The 12,453-nt window shown below is 41.1% G+C and overlaps 1 protein-coding gene across 1 annotated transcript in view; it reads right to left on the bottom strand.

Moving 5' to 3' along the window:
- Positions 1 to 12,453, bottom strand: part of LOC309616851 (zinc finger protein 836-like) — a gene marked incomplete at its 3' end in the record, with an annotated part of 476,825 nt that overhangs the window by 240,847 nt on the left and 223,525 nt on the right. The window lies entirely within an intron of this gene.

The raw sequence follows: 12,453 nt of genomic DNA, 5'->3' as shown, positions 1-12,453 counted from the left end.
TTGGCTGTGTTGGGTCTTCATTGCTGCACGTGGGCCTTCTCCAGTTGTGGTGAGCGGGGGCTACTCTTCATTGCAGTGTGCAGGCTTCTCATTGTGGCGGCTTCTCTTGTTGTGGAGCACAGGCTCTAGGCGCGCAGGCTTCAGTAGTTGTGGCTCACGGGTTCAGTAGTTGTGGTTCGCGGGCTCTAGAGCGCAGGCTCTGTAGTTGTGGCGCACGGGCTTAGTTGCTCCACGGCATGTGGGATCTTCCCGGACCAGGGCTCGAACCCGTGTCCCCTGCATTGGCAGACAGATTCTTAACCACTGCACCACCAGGGAAGCCCTGAGTCACTACTTCTTGGAAGAAAGCCAGTTATCTGCACATGATACTATTCTGTCTGCATTCAGAAGGAGGCAAGCAGTGAATGAATGAATCTGTGAAATATTTTTTGAGACCCATTTGTTGTGTGCTCACTCCTGTGCTGATCAAAGAGCTGGGATTCTGGGAAACCCACAACATATTATTTATTTTCTCTTTTGGGCAGTTATTTCTGTTCCTGACCTGAATATTATTTGCATTTTGGAGCAAGAGGAAGACCCCTTGACTGTGAAGAGTGACATGAAAATAGCAAAAAACCAGTGGGTGGGGATGTATCAAAAGTATGAACACAGGTCAGATCTCAGATGGGCAGAGAGGAAGCCACACCATTAATGGTGTTTGGAAATCTCTCCCTTCGTGGGAAGAGCTCTTTAGGAAATTCGAAGCTTATTACTTACGAACTTTTCTCAGGGGAAATCTTTCTTCTCCCCAGCATAGCACACTCTCCTTCAATGTGTAAAATTCATCCTTTCACCTCCCTGTGGTGCTGCAGCTCCAATAGAATCAAAGGCAAGGTCTTTATCATGATCTACGCTCTGCCGTCTGGGTCTTGTGAACTTGTTGCTTGATTTGAGGAGCACGTGGTGAGTTGTTTCAAAGGCATCTGTTTCCCCCTTGGTCTCTTCTTCTGTACTTGATTGCATGGGATTTTCCATTAAGAGCTGAGGCCTCCGTAGTCCAAACCCCTGGACCTGTCTCAGTTTGGTGTACCTGGAAGAACTAATTAAATGATGGGAAAACAGTGGCTGCTATTAGATCCCATCTGGCACCTTGGAACCTGCATGGATGTGTTTCAGGCCATGTCTGCCATTCAGATCCCTCAGCCATTTCTTTGATTTTTGTTTTTGTTTTTTCCTTTTTTTTTTTTGGCTGTGCCGTGCAGCTTGCAGGATCCTAGTTCCCCAGTCAAGGATTGAACTTGGGCCCGTGGCAGTGAAAACCTGGAATCCTAACCAGTGAATGTGCCAGGGAATTCCCCCTCAGCCATTTCTTCTGTTCTGCTTTTGCCACATACTTTTGGGGGGTGTGTAGTGGGGAAATGGGTTGGATCTTCTGTAATTGTTACTTAGGAAAACTATAAACAGTATGGACGAAGAGATTCTCTTTGATCCCCAATTCCACATGGGGAGCATGTATGAATCTCTGAGCTTGGCGACTGTGGGTAGAGCCCATGGTCCCGTGTTAAAGTTCTATAATATCTGACCCCAATATATTGTATTTTTCTTGTTCTTTTACCTCTCTACTTAGTCTGGGAATGTAGACTCTTCTTGATGTCATATTTTCTTTAGTTTGCATGATTTTGCCTCTGAAATTGCTTTTAAAATACTCATTCTTAGGTATTTGAAATTTCATCCTTTGTTTGTTTGTTTGTTGCTGTGGTAAGCCATCTTTAGGTGATGAATAACTTCTCTCCACTCTCCTGTGGAGTGGGTTTACTTGGAAACATAGCATTCTTTTTTTAATAATTAATTAATTAATTTATTTATTTATTTATTTTTGGCTGTGTTGGGTCTTTGTTGCTGCGCGTGGGCTTTCTCTAGTTGCAGCGAGCGGGGGCTACTCTTCGTTGTGGTACACGGACTTATGATTGCGGTGGCTTTTCTTGTTGCGGAGCACGTGCTCTAGGCGCGCAGGCTTCAGTAGTGGTGGCACGTGGGCTCAGTAGTTGTGGCTCGCGGGCTCTAGAGCGCAGGCTCAGTAGTTGTGGCGCATGGGCTTAGTTGCTCTGTGGCATGTGGGATCTTCCTGGACCAGGGCTCGAACCTGTGTCCCCTGCTTTGGCAGGTGGATTCTTAACCACTGCCCATCAAGGAAGTCTGGAAACATAGCATTCTTGATGGAGATATTTTTACTAATTCGTCACAATATTATTCTGTTACATACAGAAACACCACTTGAAGCTATTCACTAGAGTGGTCAGCATGTCCCAGGATACTGAAATAGAAAGCATCACAGGAGCTTGAGGGGGGACTTCCCTGGTGGTCCAGTGGTTAAGACCTCGTGCTTCCAATGCAGGGGGCGCAGGTTCAATCCCCGGTCAGGGAACTAAGATCCCACATGCTGCATGCCCAGAAAAAGAAAAAACACAAAGACACACTTGACTGATAAGTGTTTCCAGTTTTTTTTTCTGGTTTTGAGGCGTATCACAAAAGCGTGTCTCAAGAGCAACTGTGACAATGTTTTTCACATATACTAATCATCATCCCCTCGGAGCCTCAATAAATGGTATAGGAATTTCTCCTTGGGTCAACATTGTCCAAGTTCACATCCTCATATCTCTGGGGCTGTTGACTAAACTGTTCATTCCACAGTTTTCATACCCTGTATGTGTCATTGTTTATCCGACTTCAACAAATACTATTTTGAAGCACCGTTTTTTTTTGTGGTTTTTAATTTTTTTTAAAAATTTATTTATTTTATTTTATTTTTGGCTGGGTTGGGTCTTCATTGCTGCTCGCGGGCTTTCTCTAGTTGCAGCGAGCGGGGGCTACTCTTTGTTGCGGTGTGCGGGCTTCTCATTGCGGTGGCTTCTCTTGTTATGGAACATGGGCTCTAGGCACGCAGGCTTCAGTAGTTGTGGCACATGGGCTCAGCAGTTGTGGCTCGCGGGCTCTAGAGCGCAGGCTCAGTTGTTGTGGCTCACGGGCTCCGCGGCATGTGGAATCTTCCCGGAGCAGGCCTCGAACCCGTGTCCCCTGCCTTGGCAGGCGGATTCTTAACCACTGCGCCACCAGGGAAGCCCCCTGAAGCATCTTAATGAGAGAGCTTATGAAGTTGAATGATACCTTCAATGAAGTACTGTTTTTTCTTTTTTTTAAGTACATTTTTACTTATTTATTTATTTTTGTCCGCGTTTGGTCTTCGTTGCTGCTTGCGGGCTTTCTCTAGTTGCGGCGAGGGGGGCTACTTTTGTTGCGGTGCATGGGCTTCTCATTGTGGAGCACGGGCTTCAGTAGTTGTGGCACGTGGGCTCAGTAGTTGTGGCTTGTGGGCTTAGTTGCTCTGCGGCATGTGGGATCTTCCCGGACCAGGGATCAAACCCGTGTCCCCTGCATTGGCAAGCAGATTCTTAACCACTGTGCCACCAGGGGAGTACCTCTAAGCATTATAAATGAACTTGACTTTTATTTATTTAGTTATCAGGTTCATATTTTTATGATATTCTTAGTTTTCTTGTTTTTTTTTGTAATGTGTGGGTGGTTGAATTGGGGAATGTCCCTTCATTGTGAAGTGACCAGACTCTTTTACAGTTCTTCATATATTTTCAGTATTAACCCATTATCACATACGTGATTTGCAAATATTTTCTCCCCCTTCTGCAGATTGTCTTTTCATTCTACTGAGTGTGATTTGACGCACAATAGTTTGTAATTTTGACGTAGTCCAATTTATCTGTTTTTACTTCCGTTTGCTGTGCTTTTGCAGTCATATGTTCTCAATCATTGCTGTATCCAATGCCATTAAGATTTTTCCCTATGTTTTCTTCTAGGAGTTTTATGCTTTTAGGTTGTATGTTTAGATCTTTGTTCTGTTTTTTTAATTAATTAATTTATTTATTTGGCTGTGTTGGGTCTTAGTTGCAGCATGTGGTATCTTCGTTGTGTCATGTGGGATCTTTTGTTGTGGCGCACAGGCTTCTCTCTAGTTGTGGCATGCGGGCTCAGTAGTTGCAGCGCATGGGGTTAGTTGCCCCACGACATATGGGATCTTAGTTCCCTGACCAGGGATCGAACCCGCATCCCCTGCTTTGGAAGGTGAATTCTTAACCACTGGACCACCAGGGAAGTCCCTAGATCTTTGTTCTATTTTGAGTTAATTTTTTATATGGGTTCATGCAGCAGTCCAACTACATTCTTTTACATGTGGGTATCTGATTTTCTCAACATCTTTTTTTCAAGAGGCTGCATTTCCCTCATTAAGGAATCTTGACACCCTTGTGGCACATCATTTGACTGTATATGCAAGAGTTTATTTCTGACGTCTTTTCCACTGGTGTTTCTGTCTGTCTTTATAGTGGTACCACACTCTTACTATTAGTTTTGCTTTTTTTTTTTTAAATTTTTTATTTTATTTTATTTATTTATTTATGGCTGTGCTGGGTCTTCATTTCTGTGCGAGGGTTTTCTCTAGTTGCGGCAAGTGGGGGACCACTCTTCATCGCGGTGCGCGGGCCTCTCACTATCGCGGCCTCTCTTGTTGCGGAGCACAGGCTCCAGACGCGCAGGCTCAGTAATTGTGGCTCACGGGCCTAGTTGCTCCGCGGCATGTGGGATCTTCCCAGAGCAGGACTCGAACCCGTGTCCCCTGCATTGGCAGGCAGACTCTCAACCACTGCGCCACCAGGGAAGCCCAGTTTTGCTTTTTAATAAGTTTTGAAATAAGGAAGTATGAGACCTTCAACTTTGTTCTTTTCAAGGTTGTTTTTCCTATTCAGGGTCTCTTGAGATTCAGTGTGTGTCCTAGGATGTAAGTGTTTATTTTTTCCAAAATTGATATTGTGGTTTTGCTAGGTATTGCTTTGAATCTCTTGATCATTTTGTTGGTATTGATGTAATGACAGTGTTGTCTTTCAGTCCATGAACTGGGGATATCTGCATTTACGTGTGTATTTTCTAATAATTTTCAGCAACGATTTTAGTTACAGTGTACAAGTCTTTTTTATGTGGCTAATGTTTTGCCTAAGTATTTTATTCTTTTTGACGCTATTTGAAATGGAAATGTTTTCTCAATTTTCTTTCTAATTGTTCATCATTAACATATAGAAATACAATTTTTACATGTTGACTTTATATCTTCCAATTTTTCTGAATTCATTAGTTACTTATATCAGGGTTCTTTTGTGGAATCTCATGTTTTTTCTACATATTAGATTATGTCCTCTCTAAACAGACATAATTTTCTTCTCCTTTCTCTAATTGGATACCTTTTATTTTGTTTTCTTGCCCATTTGTCTGGCTGGGACTCCAGCTATGTGTTTAATAGAAATAGTGAGAGTAGGTATCTTGTCTTGTTCCTGATCTGAGAGTAAAAGCTTTCAGTCTTTCCCCATTGTGTATGATGCTAGCTGTGGGCTTTTTATATTAGTCTTTTATTGTGTTACTGTATTTATTTCTATTCCTACTGTATTGAGTGTTTTTTTTTTTTTAATTTTTATTTATTTATTTATTTTTGGCTGTGTTGGGTCTTCGTTTCTGTGTGAGGGCTTTCTCCAGTTGCGGCAAGTGGGGGCCACTCTTCATCGCGGTGCGCGGGCCTCTCACTGTTGCCGCCTCTCTTGTTGCGGAGCACAGGCTCCAGACGCGCAGGCTCAGTAGTTGTGGCTCACGGGCCTAGTTGCTCCGCGGCATGTGGGATCTTCCCAGACCAGGACTCGAACCCGTGTCCCCTGCATCGGCAGGCAGATTCTCAACCACTGCACCACCAAGGAAGCCCCTGTATTGAGTGTTTTTATTATGAAAGGCTGTTAACTAGTCAAATGCTCTTCTGCATCAGTTGAGATAATCATGTAGTGTATTTTCTTATATTTAATGTGCAGTTTTACATTGAAAGATTTCATTTGTTGGAGCATCCTTGCATTCCAAGAATATATCCTCTTTGGTTGTACTGTATAATCCTTTTGTAGTACTGTTAAATTTTATTTACTCTTGTTTGATTGATGAGTTTTGCATCAATAATCATCAGAGATGGTGGGTTTTTTTTTTTAAGATTTATTTATTTTATATTTTATTTTTGGCTGCGTTGGGTCTTCGTTGCTGCGTGCAGGTTTTCTCTAGTTGTGGCGATGGGGGCTGCTCTTCGATGTGGTGCACAGGCTTCTCATTGCATTGGCTTCTCTTGTTGCAGAGCATGGGCTCTAGGTGCACGGGCTTCAACGGTTGTGGCACGCGGGCTCAGTAGTTGTGGCTCGCAGTCTCTAGAGTGCAGGCTCAGTAGTTGTGGCGCACGGGCTTAGTTGCTCTGCGGCATGTGAGATCTTTCCGGACCAGGGCTCGAAACTGTGTCCCCTGCATTGACAGGAGGATTCTTAAACACTGCGCCACCAGGGAAGTCTGGTTTTTGGGTTTTTTTGTAGAGTCTTTGTCTGACTTTGATTGTAGAGTAATTCTAGTCTCATAATGAGTTTTGAAGTGTTTCCTGTTCAAATTTTGGGGAAGAGTTTGAAGAAACTTGATCTTAATGCTTTTAAGATGTTGGGTAGAATTCAGTAGAGACGCTATCTAGCTTTCCTTTGGATTTTCTTTCTTTCTTTTTTTTTTTTTTTCCTGGCTGCACCACGTGGCGTGTGGAATCTTAATTCCCTAATCAGGGATCAAATCTTGCCCTGCAGTGGAAGCACGGAGTCTTAACCACTGGAGCACCAGAGAAGTCCTCCTTTGATTTTGATCAGTGATTTTTGATTAGTGACTCAGTCTCCTTACAAGGAATGGGTCTGTTCAGATTTTTTATTTCTTCATGACTCTATTGATAGGTGTGTGTCTCGGGGAATTCATTTAGATTTTGCAATATTTAGGCATAGAATTGTTCTTGGTATTCTCTTCTAATTTTTCTTTATTTCTGTGGAATCAATTGTAATGCCCCCACTTTCATCTTTTATTTTAGTTATTGGGCCTTCTCTCTTTTTGGTTAGTTAATCTACTTAAAGGTTTATTATGTCTATCTGATTAAAGAACCAACTTTTAATTTTGTGATTTTCTGTAGTTTTTTATTCTTTTTGTATATCTCTTAATTTAATTTTTTTCTTTCTAGCTCTGACTCTGTTTCCTACGGTCTTTTTTTCTATTTTCATTTTTAAAATTATTTTTATTCACATGATAAACTAGTATCTTTTATGTGCATTCCTTTGTATTTTGTTTTTTCAAGCTTTAAGATATAATCAACATATAATATTGTGTAAGGTAAGTGTGATGATTTGATACATGTGTATATTTTGAAAAGATTACCAGGTATGTTTGTTAAAACATCCATTAACTCACATAATTACAATTTTGTTTGTGTGTTGAGAACATTAGAAGGTTACTGTCTTAACAACTTTCAAGTATATAATACAGTATTGATAAATCATAGTCAGCATGCTGTATGTTAGATCCCCAGAACTAATTCATCTTGACTAACATCTCCCCATTTCTGCTATGCCCCAGCCTTTGGTAATCACTATTTTACTTTCTGTTTGTATTTGGCTTTTTTTCCCCCCACATATAAGTGAGATTATTCTATGTTTGTTTTTTTCTCGACTTATTTTACTTAGCATACTTCAAATGCTTTCCATGTTGGTACAGATAGCAGGATTTCATTCTTTCTTATGGCTGAATAATATCTCACTTTGTATAGAAATGAGATTTTTTTTTATCCATTCATTAGTTGGACACTTAGGTAGTTTCCATATCTTGGCTATTGCTTATACTGCTCTAATGAACATAGGAATGCAGATATCTCTTTGTGATAGTGATGACTTCATTTCTTTTCAGTATATACCCACATGTGGAATAACTACATTATGTGGTACTTTTAAAAAAAATACTTTGACTGTAATTAGTTTTTTCCAGTGGCTAAAACTAATTATAATCTTCTGATAGTACGGTAGGGTTCTCTTTAATCCACAACTTTACTAACACTCATACCTCTTGGTTTTTTTGTTTTTGTTTTCTTTTGGCTGTGCTGCTGGACCACCAGGGAATTCCCCCTCTCTTGTCTTTTTGATAATAGCCATTCTAAAGGTGTGAAGTGATATCTCCTTGAGGGTTTGATTTGCATTTTCTCCTAAAGGAGGAGCTGGGAACTGGGGAACTTTCTCCTGTTTATTCTCACCTTATTGTGCCTGGGAGGGATTGAGTCAAAAATCATTATGATTACACTTTATGGTTCTGTGTTTTCAGTGTAGGCATTTTTTTGGGTGCTTCAGCTTCTCACCTGGTTCTTAGAGTTATTCCAAAGGATTTTGTTGGGAATTCCCTGGCGGTCCAATCTTTAGGACTCTGTGCTTTCACTGCCGAGGGCAAGGGTTCAGTCCCTGGTCGGGGAACTAAGATCCCGCCAGCCATGTGGTGTGGCCAAAAAAAAGAAAAACAAAACAAAACAAAACCCACAAAGGGTTTTGTTCTTGTTGTATATTGTTGTTAATTCAGTGTCTCCATGGGCTGAGTGCCTGGAGTTTACTGGTCTGCTATCTTGCCAACATTGTTTTTCATGTCTTTTTTATGGCAGAGATTGTGTTAAGAGATCCAGTGCTATGATTTCCAGTAATTAGAGCAGGGCAGCAAAACGGACACTATTGTTTTTAACACCGAATAAGGAGTCTTAGTCTAAAAAGTTGATATGACAAATTGTTAAAATTTTTACAATGTTAGGTAATTAATAATTGAGTTAATAAGATTCTTTTTCTTTTTAAATTTATTTATTTATTTATTTTTGGCTGAGTTGGGTCTTTGTTGCTGGGAGCGGGCTTTCTCTAGTTGTGGTGAGCAGGGGCTACTCTTCGTTGCGGTGCACGGGCTTCTCATTGCAGTGGCTTCTCTTGTTGCGGAGCACGGGCTCTAGGCGCACAGGCTTCAGTAGTTGTGGCACACAGGCTTCAGTAGTTGTGGCATGCGGGCTTCAGTAGTTGTGGCTCGCGGGCTCTAGAGCACAGGCTCAGTAGTTGGGGCACACAGGCTTAGTTACTCCACGGTATGTGGGATCTGCCCGGACCAGGGCTCAAACCCACGTCCCCTGCATTGGCAGGCGGATTCTTAACCACTGTGCCACCAGGGAAGCCCTCTTTTTTCTTTTTTTAACTAATATGATCACATCTTAAAATGCTCATGCCTTGGGAAACACCTCCTCTTATCTTTGTTTCCTGAAACGAACTCTCTGCCCACCCAGCTAGGAGATTATCATTGTGAACGCTTGTCTCCCTGCTTTGCTATACTGTAAGGTTTCATTGTATCTGCAAGAAAATGTGCAGAATAAACTCATCTATCTCCTCTTTATGGCCATTTCCTATGTTTTCCTTCCAGATCCTGCTTCTTACATTCTTGGATGTATCTCTGGGAATGTCTGTGTATTTTTCTCACTCTCTGTTTTTTTTTTGGGGGGGTCTTCGTTGCTAAGCACGGGCTTTCTCTAGTTGCGGTGATCGGGGCTACTCTTCGTTGCAGTGCACAGGCTTCTCATTGCAGTGGCTTCTCTTGTTGCAAAGCACAAGCTCTAGGCACGTGGGCTTCAGTAATTGTGGCACGTGGGCTCAGTAGTTGCAGTTCGTGGGCTCTAGAGTGCAGGCTCTGTAGTTGTGGCGCACAGGCTTAGTTGCTCCATGGCATGTGGGATCTTCCCAGACCAGGGCTGAACCCGTGTCCCCTGCATTGGCAGGCGGATTCTTAACCACTGCGCCAGCAGAGAAACCCGTGTTTTTCTCTTGAATATATATTCCTGGCAATGGAACTCGTGGATATTAAAATTGGTACATTTCATAACAAATATTGCTAGAGATGAAAACCTGCTTTCTCTTTACAATGTCATACTCTCTCCCTTTTAAAATTTCTTTTGTTTTTGTTGCATGCCCATGGTATAAGTCCCATGGTTGAGAATGAGATGGTACAGTGCTACTTGCTAAACCAGTTCTTCTTTTCTTCCCCATTCAGTATTCTCATTGCCCTGGTACAGTTACATTCCCACAGTTTAGAAAGCACAAGCTGTGTTCCCACACGTCCATTACTCCTTGTCCTCCATTCTTGGCCTTCCCAGTTCTGACCTTTCCTCACATGGTTCCTTGATGTGGATGGAATACACTGTTATTTGCTAGCATATTCAGTTTTTTCTTCTGAACTCCCTAATTTCCAGAGCCCTTTTTCACCCATCCCACTGTCTTCCCACACTGTTCACATTGTAAAAAATCATGTGTATTCCTACAGTGAATTAATTTCACTAGGCAGGACCTTAATTTATATGTGCAGAGGTGGTGCCTCCGAAACCATTTCCAGGAAGGATGGCTGAATAATGCTATATACAGCTCAGTTCTTGTGTCACCCTTGAAATTTTCTTTCTGAACTCTTGGTATTAATATCCTGTTTCTCTCACTTACTTTCTGTGTAAATTGGTTTCATGTACATGAACCCTGTGAGTCTGATGCCCTTATTTGAAAAATTGGGCTTAGAATATTTCATGTTTCACAGTAAAGATTTGAAGGTTACTTTTAAAAAATATTAACTTTCATGTTTATTGTGAGCTATCCGTTTGTCTACATTATAACTTGGTTGTTTTTATTTGTAATTGATCCCAACAACATTGTCTCTGACCCTAGTTAATACATTTTCAGGGCTTCCCTGGTGGCTCAGTGGTTAAGAATCCACCTGCCAATGCAGGGGACACGGGTTTGAGCCCTGATCTGGGAAGATCCCACATGCCCTGGAGCAACTAAGCCCATGTACCACAACTACTGAGCCTGTGCTTTAGAGCCCATGAGCCCAACTACTGAAGCCTGTGCACCTAGAGCCCATGCTCTGCAACAAGAGAAGCCATTGCAATGAGAAGCCCGTGCATGCACCACAACAAAGAGTAGCCCCCGCTCGCCACAACTAGAGAAAGCCCGTGTGCATCAACAAAGACCCAACTCAGCTAAAAATAAATAAATAAAATAAATAAATTTTAAAAATAATAAATAAATAAATTTTCAATGCACACTGTATTACATACACTTTGGGGCCAATAATTTAAGGTAACTGCCTAGATAGGCCATAGCTCAATGCTATCTGTTTTTCGATACTAAACTGCCATTTGTTTACATTATTCATCAGGTAAGCTTGTTTTGGATTATTTACCATTATAATACACTGTCGGTTCTTTAGCATTTACTTACGTACAAATATGCAGAAATTTTGTACAATATAATACTTTTTTCTCCTCAGTTACAAGACAGCAGTGGGATTCCCTGGCAGTCCAGTGGTTAGGACTCAGCGCTTTCACTGCCATGGGCCTAGGTTTGACCCCTCGTTGGGGAACTAAGATCCTACAAGCCACTCGGCATGGCCAAAAAAAAAAAAAAAGACAGCATTATGCTTACTGCCAATTACTGTGCTTTGGGGTCATGGTGGGAAAATGCCCATTTTTTGAGAGCTAATACAAGTTTGTACAGCGTTAGGGTTTTTGTCATAGGGTGTTTGGAACTAGGCTGCCCTAAAATTATTATTTTTTTATTTTTCTCAGTTATATATCCTTATTTTGTTACTAACGTATAGTTGATTTACAGTATTATATAAGTTTCGAGTGTACAACATAGTGATTCACAATTTTTAAAGGTTATACTCCACCTAAGATTACTTTGAATTACATGTGATCACTTTCTTTCGTAAGGGATCATATTTCTTTACTGTTCCTTAAATTTTGAACATTTTGTTTGGGAAGTTTCATTACTCTGTTCAGGATAAGTATTATTTTTGGTTTAATATCATGTTATCAACAAGAAATGACTTTGTTCTGACCTATAATTAATAGGATTCCTATGGTTCTTTATATCTTGTAGATATCTGTCATATACATGTGATGAAGAAATTACAACCTAAAGTGAACAGTGATGGAGGAGAAGTATTCCAAACAGTGATGTTGGAAACATGTGAAAGCCGTGAAATAAGAGATTTTTACTTCAAGGAAATCCAGGAAAATATGCATGACTTTGAGTATCAGTGGAGAGATGATGAAAGAAATAGCAAAGGAATGCCTATAACCTGTAAAGAAAATCTCACTTATAAAAGAAATCAACCTTGGAAAAGGGATGCAGGAAACAAGCCTGTTGAAAATAGGCTTGGATCAAGCTTTCGAGATAAACTGCTGATATATCAAGCTGAAGGGAAAATTTATGAATGTAATCAAGCTGTGAAGTCTACCAACAGTAGAGGCTCATTTTCAATACTTGAAAGAATTCCTCCTAGTGTCCAGGCCAACATTTCTAATATATATGGGAATGATCTTATCCATCTTTCAGTACTGACACAGGAACAGAAAGCATACAAGGGAAAACCTTACAAATGTGGTCAGTTTGGCAAAATGTTTCGTCAGGGCTCATACCTCACTAGACATCAGATAATCCACACAGGAGAGAAATCATACAAATGTGATATATGTGG

The sequence above is a fragment of the Balaenoptera borealis genome (assembly GCF_965194805.1).
Source record: "Balaenoptera borealis genome assembly, chromosome: 19".
Lineage (NCBI taxonomy): Eukaryota > Metazoa > Chordata > Mammalia > Artiodactyla > Balaenopteridae > Balaenoptera > Balaenoptera borealis.
This window is presented reverse-complemented; position numbering and strand designations above follow the sequence as displayed.